Raw genomic sequence first — 17624 nt, forward strand, 5'->3', positions numbered from 1 at the left:
CAGCTCCACTTCCCTGCCCACTCCCCATAACTCCTTATCCCCTTATCGTTTAAGAAATTGTCCATTTCTGTCATAAATTTATTCAATGTCCCAGCTTCCACAGCTCTTTGAAGCAGCGAATTCCACAGATTGACAACCCTCAGAGAAGAAATTTCTCCTCATCTCTGTTTTAAATGGGCGGCCCCTTATTCTAAGATCATGCCCCCTAGTTCTAGTCTCCCCCATCAGTGCAAGCATCCTCTCTGCATCCACCTTGTCAAGCCCCCTCATAATCTTATACATTTCGATAAGATCACCTCTCATTCTTCTGCATTCCAATGAGTAGAGGCCCAACCTACTCAACCTTTCCTCATAAGTCAATCCCTTTATCCCCAGAATCAACCTAGTGAATCTTCTTTGAACTGCCTCCAAAGCAAGTATATCCTTTTGTAAATATGGAAACCAAAACTGCACACAGTATTCCAGGTGTGGCCTCACCAATACCTTATATAGATGTAGCAAGACTTCCCTGCTTTTATACTCCATCCCCTTTGCAATAAAGGCCAAGATACCATTGGCCTTCCTGATCACTTGTGTACCTGCATACTATCCTTTTGTGTTTCATGCACAAGTACCCCTAGATCCCGCCATACTGCAGCACTTTGTAATCTTTCTCCATTTAAGTAATAACTTGCTCTTTGATTTTTTTCTGCTAAAGTGCATGACCTCACTTCCAACATTATACTCCATCTGCCAAATGCCCACTCACTTAGCCTGTCTATGTCCTTTTGCAGATTTTTTGTATCTTCCTCACACATTGCTTTTCCTCCCATCTTTGTATCGTCAGCAAACTTGGCTACGTTACACTTAGTCCCTTCTTCCAAGTCATTAATATAGATTGTAAATAGTTGAGATCCCAGCACTGATCCCTGCGGTACCCCACCAATTACTGGTTGCCAACCAGAGAATGAACCATTTATCTCAACTCTCTGTTCTCTGTTAGTTAGCCAATCCTCTATCCAGGCTAATGTATTACCTCAACCCTGTGAACTTTTATCTTGTGCAGTAACCTTTTATGTGGCACCTTGTCAAATGCCTTCTGGAAGTCCAAATGCACCACATCCACTGGTTCCCCTTTATCCACCCTGTTCGTTACATCCTCAAAGAACTCCAGCAAATTTGTCAAACATGACTTCCCATTCATAAATCCATGCTGACTCTGCTTGATCAAATTTTTATTTTCCAAATGTCCTGCTATTGCTTCTTAAATAATGGACTCCAACATTTTCCCAACCACAGATGTTAGGTTAACTGGTCTATAGTTTCCTGCTTTTTGTCTGCCTCCTTTTTTTTTTAAAAATAGGGGCATTACATTTGCAATTTTTCAATCTGCTGGGACCTCCCCAGAATCCAGGGAATTTTGGTAAATTATAACCAATGCATCCACTGCTGCTACTTCTTTTAAGACCCTAAGATGCAACCCATCACGTTCAGGGGACTTATCTGCCTTTAGTCCCATTATCTTACTGAGTACCACCTCCTTAGTGATAGTGAGGGACTTCAGTTACGTGGATAGACTGGAGAAGCTGGAGTTGCTCTCCTTAGAGCAGAGAAGTTTGAGAGGAGATTTGATCGAGGTGTTCAAAATCATGAGGGGTCTGGACAGAGTAGATAGAGAGAGACTGTTCCCATTGGCGGAAGGGTCGAGAACCAGAGGACACAGATTTAAGGCGATTGGCAGAAGAACCGAAGGCTACATGAGGAAAAACCTTTTTACGCAGCGCGCGGTTAGGATCTGGAATACGCCTGAGAGGGTGATGGAGGCAGACTCAATCGTGGTTTTCAAAAGGGAATTGGATAAGTACCTGAAGGAAAATAAATTGTCGGGCTACGGGGAAAGGGGGGGGGGGGGGGGGGGAAGTGAGACTGGCTGAGGTGCTCTTGCAGAGAGCCGGCACGGGCTCAAAGGGCCGAATGGCCTCCTCCCGTGCTGTAACCATTCCATGAATCTATATTTCTATGCTTTTGGTCACCCATCGTAATTTCTCCTTCGCTGGCATTTTGTCCATGTTCTGTGAAGCGCCTTAGGACATTCTTTATGTTAACAGCACTATATAAATTAAGTTGTTGATGGTTTGTTGAAGCTTTCCAGCATCTGCTCTTCAAGCAAGTGCTCGAGTCTCATTTGCTTGAAGATCTACCATGTAAAATTAAATATATCTGGCAGTCTCTATCCATCAGAGTCTTGTAAGATATACCCATTCTTGTTTGTTAGATCAACCCCTCCTACCCACCTCCTCATCAGAACCTTCATCCCATTTCATTCAACAACAACACAACTTATATAGCACCTTTAGCATAGTAAACATTCCCAAGATGCTTCACAGGAGATTCAACAAACAAAATTTGCCACTGAACCACATAAGGAGATATTGGGACATGTGGAGGTAGGTTTTAAGGAGCGTCTTAAAAGAACATAGAGAGGCGGCGAGGTTTAGGAAGGGAAATCCAGGGATTAGGGCCCAGGCAGCTGAAGGCACGGCCACCCGTGGTGGAACGCTGGAAATTGTGAATGTGGAAGAGGCCAGAATTGTAGCGAGGAGGGGTGAAAAGTATGTTTTTGGACCATTGTGAGAAACTATCTCACAGCATCCCTAAATGCCGACTATGAGAAGTGTGCGTTGCTTGGCAATAATGACAGAGTGTCATAAAATCAAGACTAACTGACAACAGTGACCTTTTCACACTTACGAAGCAGTGGGCAAGCCACTAAATCCTCATAAATTTAGAAGAGTCTGAAAGTCGAGCTGTGGAATCTGAAATTTTGGCTAAAAATAGCTCAATGTGAAGTCAGTTTGTGAAGGCTGTGCGAGCGCTGGTAAATACCATCAGGAAGTGATGCAAGGACATTTCATTTTTTTTTTAAATGGGGGAGACAACCCCATTCCCCAATATTGGAGCACTGCAAACAGCTACTGAACACACAATAATGCCAGTGACATCTACAGTGGCAGCCTTGGGTGTGCAGCTTATCAGCACAGCGGGAGCATCTTTTGTGAAATCTGCTTTTGATACAGTTACAATCAACCCTGCTTGGGTAATCATGAGGCAAGGATTCTTAAACCTTTATAAACGCCCTGAAAACTCAACGGACATACCCACCAACAGTGACACGCGTGCACGCATTGGAGGCAGCTCACAGAAGGTTCACGAGGTTGATTCCTGGGATGAAGGGGTTGTCTTATGAGGAAAGGTTGACCAGTTTGGGCCTATACTCATTGGAGTTTAGAAGAATGAGAGGTGATCTTATTGAAACATATAAGATTCTGAGGGGGCTTGACAGGGTAGATGCAGAGAGAATGTTTCGCCTCGTGAGGGAATCTAGAACTAGGGGGCATAGTTTCAGAATAAGGGGCCACCCATTTAAAACGGAGATGAGGAGGAATTTCTTCTCTCAGAAGGTCGTGAATCTTTGGAATTCTCTACCCCAGAGAGCTGTGGAGGCTGGGTCATTGAATATATTTAAGGTGATGATGGATAGATTTTTGATGGATATGGGAGTGAAAGGTTATGGGGAGCGGAAGGTTATGGGGAGCGGAAGGTTATGGGGAGCGGGCAGAGAAGTGGAATTGAGCGTAAGATCAGACAGCCATGATCTTATTGAATGCTAGAGCAGGCTCAAAGGGCCGAATGGCCAACTCCTGCTCCTATTTCTTACGTTCTGATGTGGAGTCGCTCAGGTGGCATTGGCCATCATTGGTTGTCTGGGATTGCACCGTGCCAACACCTGGCCTCGCACAACTGGCAATAGGCATGGCCTCGGAAAGCATGGAGATGCTACAGCACCAAAGACCATTCACATTGGTGCAGATCCATCTGGGTTCATCACGAATACAATCTGCATTCCCTGGGGCTTTGCAGTTGGCTGTGTGGCTAACCACCAGTGCTTCTCCTTCAATCAGAGAAGCACTTCGGGGTGGAACTCACTGGTAATCAGCACATCATCATAGGCAGTCCCTATGACTTGCTTCCACGCCAAAAAGATTTGAGTTCACAGGTGTTTCAATGAAGGACCTAATATTCCAGATCCCAAACTACATGTTGAAGGGTGGAAGATGCCTGTGCGTGGATTTTTTTTAACGTGTGGTGGCCGTTGCTCACCAGCCACCACACGGGCTTGACAGAGCTAGGCCTTGGTCCAGTGGCAAGGGTTGATCAAGACGACTGGAGACCTGCTCTGCTGCACGTCAACAAAACACACTAAAATGCAACTACCACTGCCCAACTCAATGAAACAAATTCACAGTTGCTTCACCTTCTGGCCACCACACTTTAAGAAGGAGGTGAAGGTCCTTTGAGAGGGTGCAGAGGAGATCCGGCAGAATGGTTCCAGGGATGAGGGATTTTAGTGACAAGCTTAGGTTGGAGAAGCTGGGGTTCTCCTTGGAGCAATGGAGGTTGAGGGGAGATTTGATAGAGTTGTTCAAGATTATGACGGGTTTGGATGAGGTAGACAGAGAAAGGCTGTTCCGTTTAGCTGATGGTACAAGGACTAGGTGACACAGATTTAAGGTTTTGGGCAGGGGGGGAATGTGAGGAAGTACTTTTTTTTTTTTTACACAACGAGTGGTAATGACCTGGAACTTTCTGCCGACAAGGGTGGTGAAAGCGGAGATGATTAATGATTTCAATCGGAAATTGGATCGGCACTTGAGGGAAATAAACTTGCAAGGGCTAGGGGGACAGAGCGGGGTAATGGGACTGACTGCATTGCTCTACAGAGAGGTGGCATGGATTCGATGGGCCGAATGGCTCCATGACCTGGCAATCTGTCATTCTTTCATTGTGTAGGAAATTAAGAGTCAGTTGTCTGATTGTTACAACAACCCGAGGAGTGGCAAATAACTGTTCCGTGGCTGTGAATACATTTAAAAAAATAATGGCTCCCAAAAACTGGAAGAACAAGGGCAACGAGATGCCCATATACCTGCCTTCCCATGAGCACCGGCTGATCTACTGTTGGTTCCACCAATGATGTATGCCGAGGAGTGCGAGAACACCATGGTCTATTGGGGTCAGCGGCTTGAAATTTACACCAATTAATGGGACCATGGATTTCAAATTAAAATGAGGCCACCAAAGGCTCAATGTTTACACACCTATGGTGGCCCATAAAGTCCAGAACCCCGATTTAATGTAAAGAAGAATTTAACACTGTTCCTCTGCTTGTGATACTTCGCTAAGAAGTAGACATGAGTGCAGAGTGGCGGGATAGAGGGAGAAAGGGTTGACGGATTATTCCTCCATATTTAGCGCTGACCCGAACATTCCCGCCCCGCCTCAAAAATAAGAGCAGAAGGCATGTCAATAGTTGGATAAAAAGGCCTATTAAACTGGTTACGGCCTTGTTAAACGTCATTAGCAAAGGACTCGCACAGTCAAGGAGGCAATTCAACGGGTGAGTATTTAACTCCAGGTCAGACTTGGTTTTGGTAACGTAAGAACATAAGAAATAGGAGCAGGAGTCGACCATTTGGCCCCCTCGAACCTGCTCCACCATTCAGTGAGATCATGCTTGATCTGATCTTGGACTCAGCTCCACTTCCCTGCCCGCTCCCCATAACCCTGGACTCCCTTATCGTTCAGAGCTTCAGTTATCTCCTTAATAGAGGCAAGTTGCCTGCTTCCTGATAAATAGATTTCTGTGGCAGAGAAAGCTGGGGGCAGTGATGTGCTTCACCACTGGTGTGAATGGCTGATTGTCCCTGGAGTTGTACAGGGAACCGATGGGGGGGTGGGGGAAGAGGGGGAATTGCTAGTGCTGTTGGCGCAGGAGCGGCGAATGATGGTGGAGCGACTTGACCGGGGCCCAGGAGAGGCATGGGTTCGGGGCCCAGAAGAGGCGAGGGCCCAGGGGCAGCATGGGCCAGCCAACACTGATATGTGTGCGCACTAGGTCCGTGCAGCAGAGCTGGTCTCCAGTCATCCTGGTTAACCCTTGCCACTGGACCAAGACCTAGCTCTGTCAAGCCCGTGTGTTGGCTGGTGTGCAACGGCCAACACACTTAAAAAAAAAAAAATCCACGCACAGGCATATTCCACCCTTCAGGATGTAGTTCAGGATCTGGAATATTAGGTCCTTCATTGAAACACCTGTGAACTCATCCCTTTTCTGTGTGGAAACAAGTCATCCTCAATACGAGGGACTGCCTATGATGACAACAGGGAACCGATGGCGAACTCATTCACAACCCCCTCACTCACCCTGAGCCTCCCGCAAATTTCCAATGGCCTCTACACTCTGGGTCCATCCTCTCTTCTCCTCCACCAGCACCACGGTAAGTCAGGCAATGGTCTCTACACTCAAGTCTGTGGTCAAAATCTCCTATACTAATATATATATATATATATATAGCTCCACCCAGTGGACTACTGTGGCATTGCAGCCATTGCTGCTTGCAACAAGCAAGAAGCAGTCACCTGACTGGCTTCCTGAAGTTATCAGCCATTTTGAAGCCGGTGTGTTTGTGAGGTTGTTCCGAAAACATCATCATGGAGGCCTGTGTGCGAGTTCTTTTATACATGGGGTGGTCATTGCACACCGGCTACCACACGGGCTTAGCTTAGAAAGGTCTTGGTCCAGTGGCAAGGGGGTCCAAGACGACTGGAGATCAGGCTCTACTGTATGGGCCTAGTTGCCTACGGCGAGATGTGGGCCGTAAGCTCAGCACCGAAAACATAACAGTACGCCTAACAACGCCAGGTCTGACCTGGAGTTAAATACTCACCTGTTGAAGTGAGTCGTTGGGTGTGCGAGTCCTTCGATAATGACCTTTAACAAAGCCACAGCAAGTTCAATTGCCCATTTTGTTTTACTATTGACGTGTAATTTTGCTCTTGTTTTGAGAAGAGGGTGGGAATGCTCAGAGCCATAATAAATAGAGGATTAACCCTTCCTCCGAATATCCCACCACTCTTTACTCGTAGCAACTTCTTTGCCAAGAAGCACCAGCTGAGGAATCGTCCCCCCCCCCCCCGATGAGGGCACAACCAACAATCCTCTTCGCAAATAGTTCAACCATGTGACAAATTTTTATTTGCATTAAATCAGGGTTGTCCAAGCTCGAGTCTTTGTGTGCCACATGGAAGAAAGATCTGGATTTATATAACACCTTTCATGACGTCTCAAAGCACTTTACAGCCTAGGAAGTACTTTTGGAGTGTAGTCACTGTTGTAATGTAGGAAACGCGGCAGCCAATTTGCCCACACAGCAAGCTCCCACAAACAGCAATGTGATAACGACCAGATAATCTGTTTTTTTTGTTACGTTGATTTGAGGAATAAATATTGGCCCCCAGGAATAACTCCCCTGCTCTTCATCGAAATAGTGCCGTGGGATCTTTTACGTCCAGCTGGGAGAGCAGACGGGGCCTCGGTTTCACGTCTCATCCGAAAGACGGCACCTCCGACAGTGCGGCACCCCCTCAGCACTGCACTGGGAGTGTCAGCCTAGATTTATGCGCTCAAGCCCCTGGAGTGGGACTTGAACCCACAACCTTCTGACGACAGAGGCGAGGGTGCTACCCACTGAGCCAGGGCTGACACTGCGGTGTGGGGCCTTGTAGGAGGTTTGAATTTTGTCCCCATTCATCTGCCGGTTATCTCAATTTGCTGATTTAGGATCTATCCACCAATGAGGACAACAGGACTAATAACAGCCCCCACCTTTCAAACCTCCAGGCCTACGAAATTCAAACAGGACCAACTTGATGAACAAGAAACAAAAGCTCAGATAGCGCGGAATTGCCCGGGCTTTGCACCCTTCAATAGCCAGGTCTCAATTGATTGCCACACGCTAGATGGCCCGACAGTCAATGGTGGTGGCTCTGTAATCTGTGCATTGACAGGGGGGGGAACATCCTGGGTGCACATAAACACGACACACAGGTACAATTGTACTGCCTTACCTCGCACACGGAATTCATAAACCTGTGCCAACGATCACCAGCCTCCTCGCTTTCAAACCATAATTAATAATTCATTCAAACAAAATGATTTTTTAAAACCAATACGCTTAGATTTCATTAGCATAACACAGCCACTGCACGGGATTGAAGCATTGGGCCCCGAAAGCCTAAAACGACAAAATCAAGTGATGTGCGTTTTTTTGCTGTGAAGATAATTACAAGTCCTAAGATGTTGCTGCAACAATAGGACTTGCTCAGCCGACAGAATCAATACACTGCACGACCCAATCCAGAAACACACAAATCTCTCTTCTTTCTCCCACCTTCCCCTTATTAAAGCTTGCTTGGAAAATGTGACTTGCACCCGTGCCGTTTCAGTGCTAATTTTATAAAACTAAGTGCAAAGGCAGCGGACTGCTCTGTTGCCAGGCCCGTGTACTTTTCCCCCTTCTGTTTTCCATGTCCGAGCAGCAGTAGGGCAGGCCCAGTGGCTGCTCAGTTGGAAGAAAGGGAGTGCAAATATTGAGAGGGACGGGGGGGAAGCGCACAGTATGTCACCCTTCACAGCTCAAAGCGACTGGTTGACTAAGGGTGGTTGGTCTGGTTAAATTAAAGAAACTACCAACAACGCACGCACGCGCACACACACACAAAAAAACATTGTTTGAATGCATGCAGGCACAGAATTTTCTGATATAAAATTGCAAACAAAGGGAAGGAGTAGGTGGGGGAGTATTTGACTTGGAACAGTCTGGTCGGTGGGTTTAATGCCGTTCGACAGCAGTGCCTGTTGACAGTGTTTGATTAAAGGCGCTCACACTGCTGTGAAAAGTAACAATAAAGGTACTCACTGTGGCCAAGGCTTTTGATGATCTTATTTCCTCGTTCCCCCACACCCCCCTCCCTACTCCCAGTACGCGGGCTTTGTGTCACGGTGGCAGGAGAGATGCACGGAAGGAAAGGCAAGCCCCGAGAAACGGATCGGGATGGATCTTGAGCTCTGTAAAATTCTCCCGGCTCTTGTATTTAGCTGTACTCTGAGCTTGCACAGTGGCACTGTCAGCTTCGGGCATGCTCTGTGCTGAGCGCGTCACGTGACTTCCAGCTGAATGACCTACCAAACCTGAGCCATATAAAGGCACCAGTGAGACAGCAGGGAGGGGATGGGATTTTATTCTCTCCATGGTATTGTGCACCGAGTGCATCTTCCTCTCTTTCATTAATTGTGGCGCACTCAGTTTTACACTCGCTCAGTTTCACATTCACTCTGTATTACACTCACTATTTTACACTCACTCAGTGTTACACACTCGCTCAGTTTCACATTCACTCTGTATTACACTCACTATTTTACACTCACTCAGTGTTACACACTCGCTCAGTTTCACACTCACTCTATTACACTCACTATTTTACACTCACTCAGTGTTACACACTGTTTTACACTCACTCAGTGTTACACACTGTTTTACACTCACTCAGTGTTACACACTGTTTTACACTCACTCAGTTTTACACTCGCTCAGTTTCACACTCACTCTATTACACTCACTATTTTACACTCACTCAGTGTTACACACTGTTTTACACTCACTCAGTGTTACACACTGTTTTACACTCACTCAGTTTTACACTCGCTCAGTTTCACACTCACTCTATTACACTCACTATTTTACACTCACTCAGTGTTACACACTGTTGTACACTCGCTCAGTTTCACACTCACTCTATTACACTCACTATTTTACACTCACTCAGTGTTACACTCTGTTTTACACTCGCTCAGTTTTTTTAACAGCTGCTATATCATCGAAAATAGCTCTTCTGTTTTTAAATTATCTGTGGTAGAAATGTGTCATTAGGAGTATTTAACAGTCAGATAAGAGAGACAGTGTGGGAGCCACACATTGTCGCCAGCCTCAGGAATTCCTGTTGCAATCTCCCTCATGAAATGATCCTTTGATTGAAATGGCTACTTTGTGCCTGGTACGTTTTATATTGCTGTTACAGACCTGCTGCCCCGTGCATTTTAAAGGTCCTAACAAAAGTTGTATTCACTTAAATGTAAAGTACCGGAAGAAAAGTCAGGTTAAAGTACTTTTCAGGATCCGCGCTTCAACTAGAAAGCACACATTTAATTTAATATTCACTAGAGGATTTTTGTCATTTCAAAGAAAATCGTTACTTCGTCCGCAGCCTCCGCCCTTTCGCTCCCTATTTCAACCATTCTTTGTCTCCCCCTGTTTAAAATGGTCATTGCTTCTCTGGACTATTGTCTTTGGATTCTCCGAGGTATCAGCTGTGGCTCAGTGGGCAGCACACTTGCTTCTGGGTCAGAAGGTTGTGTGTTTGAGTCCCACTCCAGGGACTTGAGCACAAAAATCTAAGCTGACATTCTGCCAGTGCAGTGCTGAGGAAGTGCCGCAATGTCGGAGAGGCCGTCTTTCTGATGAGACGTTAAACCGAGGCCCCCTCTGCCCTCTCTGGTGGATGTAAAAGATCCCACGACACTATTTCGAAAATGAGCAGGGGAGTTATCCCCAGTGTCCTGGGTCAATATTTATCCCTCAACCAACATAACAAAAAACATTTTATCTGGTCATTATCACATTGCTATTTGTGGGAGCTTGCTGTGCGCAAATTGGCTGCCGCGTTTGCCACATTACAAGTGACCACACTCCAAAAGTACTTCATTGGCTGTAAAGCACTTTGAGAGTCTAGTGGTCGTGAAAGGAGCTAAAACTGGTTGTGATTTCATTTACCGTTCAACGTTATGACCATTCACAGCTGTATTTAAAATTAGATAAACATAGGCAAGCATGACACACCGAGCAGGGGAGGGGGAAAACATTACCCTAACCCTAACCTTAACCTTGTAATCAGTCTAGTGGAAAATATGCAAGCAAGGGTACATTTTACCTAAGCTATGTCCTTTATTTTTTTCTTTTTCTTTCACCTCATCTGCCAAACACACCGTCCTACAACTATTTTAAGTAGAACTTTAAATCAAGTGCCCCCTTCTGGCAAGGGCACTAGAACCCACAAATCTCCAAATAAAACTTTAACGGAAAGCGAGATCAAATTGAAATTTGGTTGCTGGGGGTGATGATGCACTCCAGTCGCTCCGGTGCCCGCCTCTCGCGAAAGGCCGCGAGTGCACCGGTGGACACCGCATGCATGCTCTTCCTCTTTGCTTCTTCATTGTGTTGAAATCAAGACTCTACATCGCTGTGCACTAACTCATGTTTCCCTGGACTGAGCATTGTAGAACTCCTTACCTCTCTCAGTCTGCACTGCTCCCGACAAAATACCGACTTTAAAAAAAAAAACAAGCTCGATGTCACCTGAATAACGATTGGCTTCATCTCCTCTCTGACTGTGTCCAAAGTTGGAGGTCTTTTGTACCATGTTCTTTCACTTTACCGATGGTTTCTCCATGTCTATCTGACTACTTCTGCTATATTAAGATTTTATGTCCAATTACAATGTCAATTCTCCACCCCACAGATATATTCATTTCACTCTTTAGCAATTCCAATCACACCACAGGCCAAACAGTTTCCTGCATTTCCTGTTCGAGAGCTCTCCTCATTTCCATCTTTTGCCCAAGTCATCGTCCTTCTCCTGAACCACAAGTGTACGTCCAGTAATGGGCCTTTCCCCTGAAAAAGGGAGCATTTTATCCTTCATTTCAAAGCTGATTGTATTAGCCGCCACACATCACACTTTGTCGCAGATGCAAAATGTTTCTAAAAAAAAGGAAAGATTTTTTTTTTAAGTTACTTTTTAATGCGGGTATTTCTGACCTGGTGCTGAAACTGACCAGCAATTTGCAATTTGCTAAATTTCCCTGACCAAACAACTATTAAACTCTGAATAACCCGAGTTTGTGTTTCCTTAACAACTGTGAAGCTTTCTTGTCTTAAAAGACTGGCTCCACCTCAGCAAAACAATACCTTGTGCATTACATTGCATAAACTCGCAGTACTTTTACAGCAGATCCTCTGACTGACCATGAACAAGGCCACAGGAGATCCAGCAGGTACCCTGCTCCAGACATCGTACTGTGTTGGAGATGTAAAGTCATTTTAAAAGGCTGGTACTTCTAAGTTGCGACCTCCAACTGACTTTCCAATCGGCAACGTTCTCTGCTCCACATCTAAGTGCAATTTACCTCAGAGTGGAATTGATGAGGATTGGAGGCCCAACTACTTTTTGATTGGCCTTGCAATGGGCCCACAGGAGACTGGAGGCAAAGTACAATATAAATACAGGAGAGTTATCATCGTCATAGGCAGTCCCTCGAAATCGAGGGAGACTTGCTTCCACTCTAAAAGTGAGTTCTCAGGTGGCTGTACAGTCCAGTATGGGAATTACAGTCGCTGTCACAAGTGGGTCAGACAGTCGTTGGAGGAAAGGGTGGATGGGACTGGTTTGCCGCACACTCCTTCCGTTGCCTGCGCTTGCTTTCTGCATGCTCTCAGCGACAAGACGCGAGCTGCTCAGTGCCCTCCCGGATGCTTTTCCTCCTCTTAGGGCGGTCTTTGGCCAGGGACTCCCAGGTGAGTATCTGATGGACATCAGTTTAGTGACACTGTCACAAAGCCCAAATGCATAGCCGTGCCATCCCATTCAAATTTTTGCCTCTCCCAGGAGATCACATGGCTCCGGTTGGAGTGGAGTGTAGAATGTTTTAGTATAAGGGGTGTCGCAGTTGTGGTGAGGCGGACTGGTTGGGCTGGGTGCTCTTTGCCTTTCCGCCATTGGTCATGGGTTTATATGTAACCTTTAGGGCTGCTGACCGAGGGCAGTGCGGCTCTTTGTCAGCCGACGTGGACATGATGGGCTGGAATGGCCTCGCTCTGCGCTGTAAATTTCTATATTTCTACACCTTTTTAACAACAATTGTATATTGGAATTAATTAAATATGGAAAAATTAAACAGGCTGAGGCACTTAGAACAGGGAAGACTGAAGGGTGAACTGATAGAAGTCGTTAAGATTATGAAAGGGTTTGATGGGGTAAAAATGGAGAAGATGTTTCCACTAGTGGGTGAGACCAGAACTGGGGGACCATAAATAAGCGAGTCTCTAAAAATCCAATCGGGAATTCAGGAGAAACTTCTTTACCCAGAGAGTGGTGAGAGTGTGGATCTCGCTAGCTCAAGGAGTAGTTAAGGCGAATAGCATCGATGCATTTAATGGAAAGCTAGATAAGCATATGAGAGCGAAAGGAATAGAAAAATGTGTTGATGGGGTTTGATAAAGAAGGGTGGGAGGCGGCTCGTGTGGAGCAGAAACACCGGCATAAACCTATTGGGCCGAATGGCCTGTGTCTCTGCTGTAAATACTTTGTAATACTTAGTAATGAAAGAAATAACAGAACATTTGCTCAGTATGAATACCTCAGTATACACACCCGCGCGAGTGCTTTCAAAATGTACGGCATAATAATGGTTGATCTATCATGGCAATGTTTTCAAAGGTGTCTTTACAATCAACACTCGTGTATCATAGAGCAATGACAAGACTTTGCAGTTAGGTTGTTCCCACAGACCGATCGTGGCCCTCAAAGCCAATGGGCAGTGGTTACCATGGAAATGATCACATGGGTACCAGAAACCAATGACCCAATCCCGAACCCACTTGCTGAATCCCTGTCTCTGGCCTTGTCTGCCTTTGCTGCCATTGATCGAGAGCTCAGTCAGTCAGACGCAAAGCAACGCGGTCTGTCGCTCGATTCAGCGCCGTCGATGCGATTGCTAGAAAATGGCACAACTCGAAGGGTTGCATGATCATCGTTGGCCAATGAGATGGCTTACAATTTTCCATAAGGTGGGGGAAAAAAATCTCACGGTGACTTGACCAATGAGATTGCTCCAATGGGTGCACACCAGCTTTACTGAATGCAGAATTTCCTGGTAATCAATTGAGGATTCATTTTGCAAGCACATCCCATAATAACATTACAGTCATTAATTCTCCTGTATGAACAGCATCACAAGTCAATGAGAGACCACGCTGGCAGCATTGTTGATGACAGTTGCTGCTGACACAGCAAATAGGCCCCAACACTGAGCAAAAACACCCACATCAGTTGAAGTATATATTACGAATAATAAAATAGAAGAGATTTTAATCTTGGAGTTCATGATTTATGATCAATGCCTTGTACCCATGCCGAGATATCCATTTTATTCTCTTTAAAATTGTTATCATTAATATTTTGGTGCAGAAATGCCTTCAGAGCGACAACTCCGTGCACGTTTTCATTAAATACTTGCACCGAGCCATGCCTAACCCGAATTTAATATACAAACACAGCCGAACCTTTTAACACCTAACCTACATGTGAATAAATGTGATGTTCATTCAGTGACGAGATGTGAATGTCAGTGTCTGCCCCTGTCGTTAATCCTTTAATTTATTTTGCACTCTTTTTACAACATTTTTAAAATGACCTTTTTCACTTCGCCGCTTAGTCCTGGATAGACTCTGCAATGAGCTGCCCCGCCCCCCCCGCTCGCCTCTCTTTCTATCTGCAGATGCTCCAGACCAGGTTTCGGGAGAGTGATGTCCATCGGCCACACTCTCCCACAGCCCTTTTGCCCCTTTCTGCTACTGGCCTTGCCGCTGGTAGACATGAGAAGCCCAGTCATAAACTGGAGATCAGGGGGTGGAAATTCGGTCCCGCCGTTTTTGAGGCGGTGTCGCCGGCTGAGTGCTGATTTTAACGTCGGGCGGTAGGTGCCCGCCTCAAACTGTGCAAAATTCAGTTTTGCCGCCCAAAGATGAGAGAGCAGCGCTAAAAGTGACGTTGCACACTCACCCTTGGGCGCCAACGGAGCGGTGTCTCAGGAGGCCGACCGAATGTACCCGATGTTATGTATGTAAACATTGTAACTGCGTAAGACTTGCCACCAGAGGGCGCAACTGTTGGAGGCCCAAGGGTCACCTGCACACCTCGTGCAAGGGAGTATAAAAGGTTGTCTGCCATGCTGCTTATGCACTCTGGAGTTGTATTAAAGAGACTAAGGTCACACCAGTTTTAGCTCACGGTACTCAGTCTTGTGGAGTTCTTCCATACTTAACACCCACGGTCGGCTGTCGGCATGAGAGATGTAAAAATGAAGAAAAACAAGTTTCCGGCCCTTTCCCTCACCCACTGGTCCCATTAATACCTAAATGCTAAAAAAAAAATAAACATAACCACTTGCCTTGCTCCCTGGACGCTCCCGCCCCGGGACCCCCGACGTCCCGTCACCTTTCCCAGGCTGTACAGACGCCTGCCGGTAAACCCAGCGCACTCACCGAATATCGCAGCGGTGGTGGCAAGGGAGCGTGGCACGCTCGATGATGTCACCACGCGGGTGGCGGCTGAGCGCGCAGTGGCACATCTTGGCACTGCCTCCACCGCCCAACTACATTTACCGTGAGCCCAGGAATCCGGTCACCGCCGACGGTAACGAGTGGCGTTAGAAACCGAATTTCAACCCAATCCCAATCTTTCATGCAGAGGTAGAAGACTGCACTGATATTTGAGAACACATAAGCGTGGTTTCTCATTTGGGCCACCAACAAATTATCCCACCATAGAATCATAGAATAGGACAGCACAGAAGGAGGCCATTCGGCCCATCGAGTCTGCGCCAGCTCTTTCGAAGAGCAATCCAGTTAGTCCCACTCCTGTAGTGGGCCCAAAACTTCCTCAAATGGCTGTAATTAAGTGAAACCTTTATAATCCATTTCCTAATTGGCTGAGAAAACAGCCTATTGTTTTTAAGCCACTGAGACAACTTTGTGAGGTGAACATGTTTCTGAAAAGAGTTCAATTTAGTGAAAACAGATAACATTTATCTATCTATGTATGTGTTCAGTTTCATTCTCAATTCCTCAGATAATGGAGCAGTCCATGGCCACTTGCAACAAGACCTGGACGACACTCAGGCTTGAGCTGATAATTGGGAAGTAACATTCGCGCCACACAAGTGCCAGGTAATGACTATCTCCAACAAGCAAGAGTCTAATCACCACCCCTTGAAATTCAATAGCATTATCATCATCGAATCCCCCACCATCAACATCCTGGAGGTCACCATTGACCAGAACCCTAATTAGACCAGCCACATAAATACTGTAGCAACAGGAGCAGGTCAGAGGCTGGGTATTCTGCGACGAGTGTCTCACCTCCTGACTCCCCAAAGCCTTTCCACCATCTGCAAGGCACAAGTCAAGAGTGTGATGGAATACTCACCACTTGCCTGGATGAGTGCAGCTCCAACAACACTCAAGAAACTTAACACCATCCAGGACAAAGCAGCCCGCTTGATTGGCACCCCATCCACCACCTTAAGCATTCACTCCCTCCACCACCGGCGCACCGTGGCTGCAGTGTGCACCATCTACAAGATGCACTGCAGCAACTCGTCAAGGCTTCTTCGACAGCACCTTCCAAACGTGAGATCTCTACCACCTAGAAGGACAAGGGCATCAGGCACATGGGAACACCACCACCTCCACGTTCCCCTCCAAGTCACACACCATCCTGACTTTGAAATATATCGGCCGTTCCTTTATCGTCGCTGGGTCAAAATCCTGGAACTCCCTCCCTAACAGCACTGTGGGAGCACCTTCACCACACAGACTGCAGCGGTTCAAGAAGGCAGCTCACCACCACCTTCTCAAGGGACAATTGGGGATGGGCAATAAATGCCGGCCTTGCCAGCGATGCCCACATCCCAAGAACTATTACAAAAAAATGTTTAAATGCATTGAGAGCTTTCACCACACTTCAAACCTCACACTGAAGTTACGCAGTTGTCCTAACTGCCTCCTATCACATTTCATCTCTGCCTCAACCCTCAGTAATGTTGACAGCTAAATCTCCCCACCCCCAAGTCTTCTGGTGGCCTTGATGCAAGTATTGTGAAGGTCTAAATAAAGTTTTCTGTCCTTTATTACCATTCCTCAGCGTGTTTATTGTAATTGAGTATGTCGCCTATCGACCGTTTGGAAGTGCTCGGGCATTAAAACCCAGAAGATGCATATCTTCAATTCTGCACTGTTAAGGAACATTGCACTGTTATCATATCTGAGTCATTCATGCCCCATCAGCAATGTAGCAAGTGTGAGTAAAATGGCTTTATATCCCAAGAAAAATAAATTACAAACTATATTGGTTGGAGCCAGTTTAATTCTGGACACAGTAGTTGTCATGAAGTACTCCAGCCACAGGGTGGCATTTTTCCAATTGGACAGAAAAGAACAAAGAGAAAGCAAAACCAAAGCAGAAACCAACAGCAGCAGTGGGTAAACAGTATCCATGTTATCTCAGGCTGTCTGTAACTTTTAGTGATTAGAAACAAACCTCCTGCTCTATTAAACCTTCCCATGATGTAAGTAACTTCTCCTCATCTAATTCTTCTGGAATTGTTGTATTTATATGTAATGTATAGTAAGAGATAAGTAACTTGTCTTTATTACTGCTTTTATTCGATTCTTAATGTTGAGTTACAAAAATATGAGACCTGTCTTTTATTCTTTATCAACAGTTTTCACACTACATTATTAAAGGATTTGGATTCTGAAGCTCTGACCTTTGGCCATATTTCTTGGTGTAGTGTTGAAGCTAGCTGGAGAATCAGAGCTATGCTCTGACAGAACATAAGAAATAGGAGC

The 17624-nt window shown here is 45.9% G+C and overlaps 1 protein-coding gene across 3 annotated transcripts in view; it reads right to left on the reverse strand.

The window, feature by feature from the left end:
- The window catches only part of LOC139234114 (protein mono-ADP-ribosyltransferase PARP6-like), a 153333-nt gene extending 144317 nt beyond the window's left edge, over positions 1–9016 (reverse strand). For all 3 annotated transcript variants that reach the window (XM_070865069.1, XM_070865067.1, XM_070865068.1), the window contains exon 1: positions 8799–9016. The gene's annotated coding sequence lies outside the window, so the exon portion shown is untranslated. The remainder of the gene's footprint in view (positions 1–8798) is intronic.
- Between the last annotated feature and the right edge of the window lie 8608 nt (positions 9017–17624).

The sequence above is a fragment of the Pristiophorus japonicus genome, chromosome 21, assembly GCF_044704955.1.
Source record: "Pristiophorus japonicus isolate sPriJap1 chromosome 21, sPriJap1.hap1, whole genome shotgun sequence".
NCBI lineage: Eukaryota > Metazoa > Chordata > Chondrichthyes > Pristiophoridae > Pristiophorus > Pristiophorus japonicus.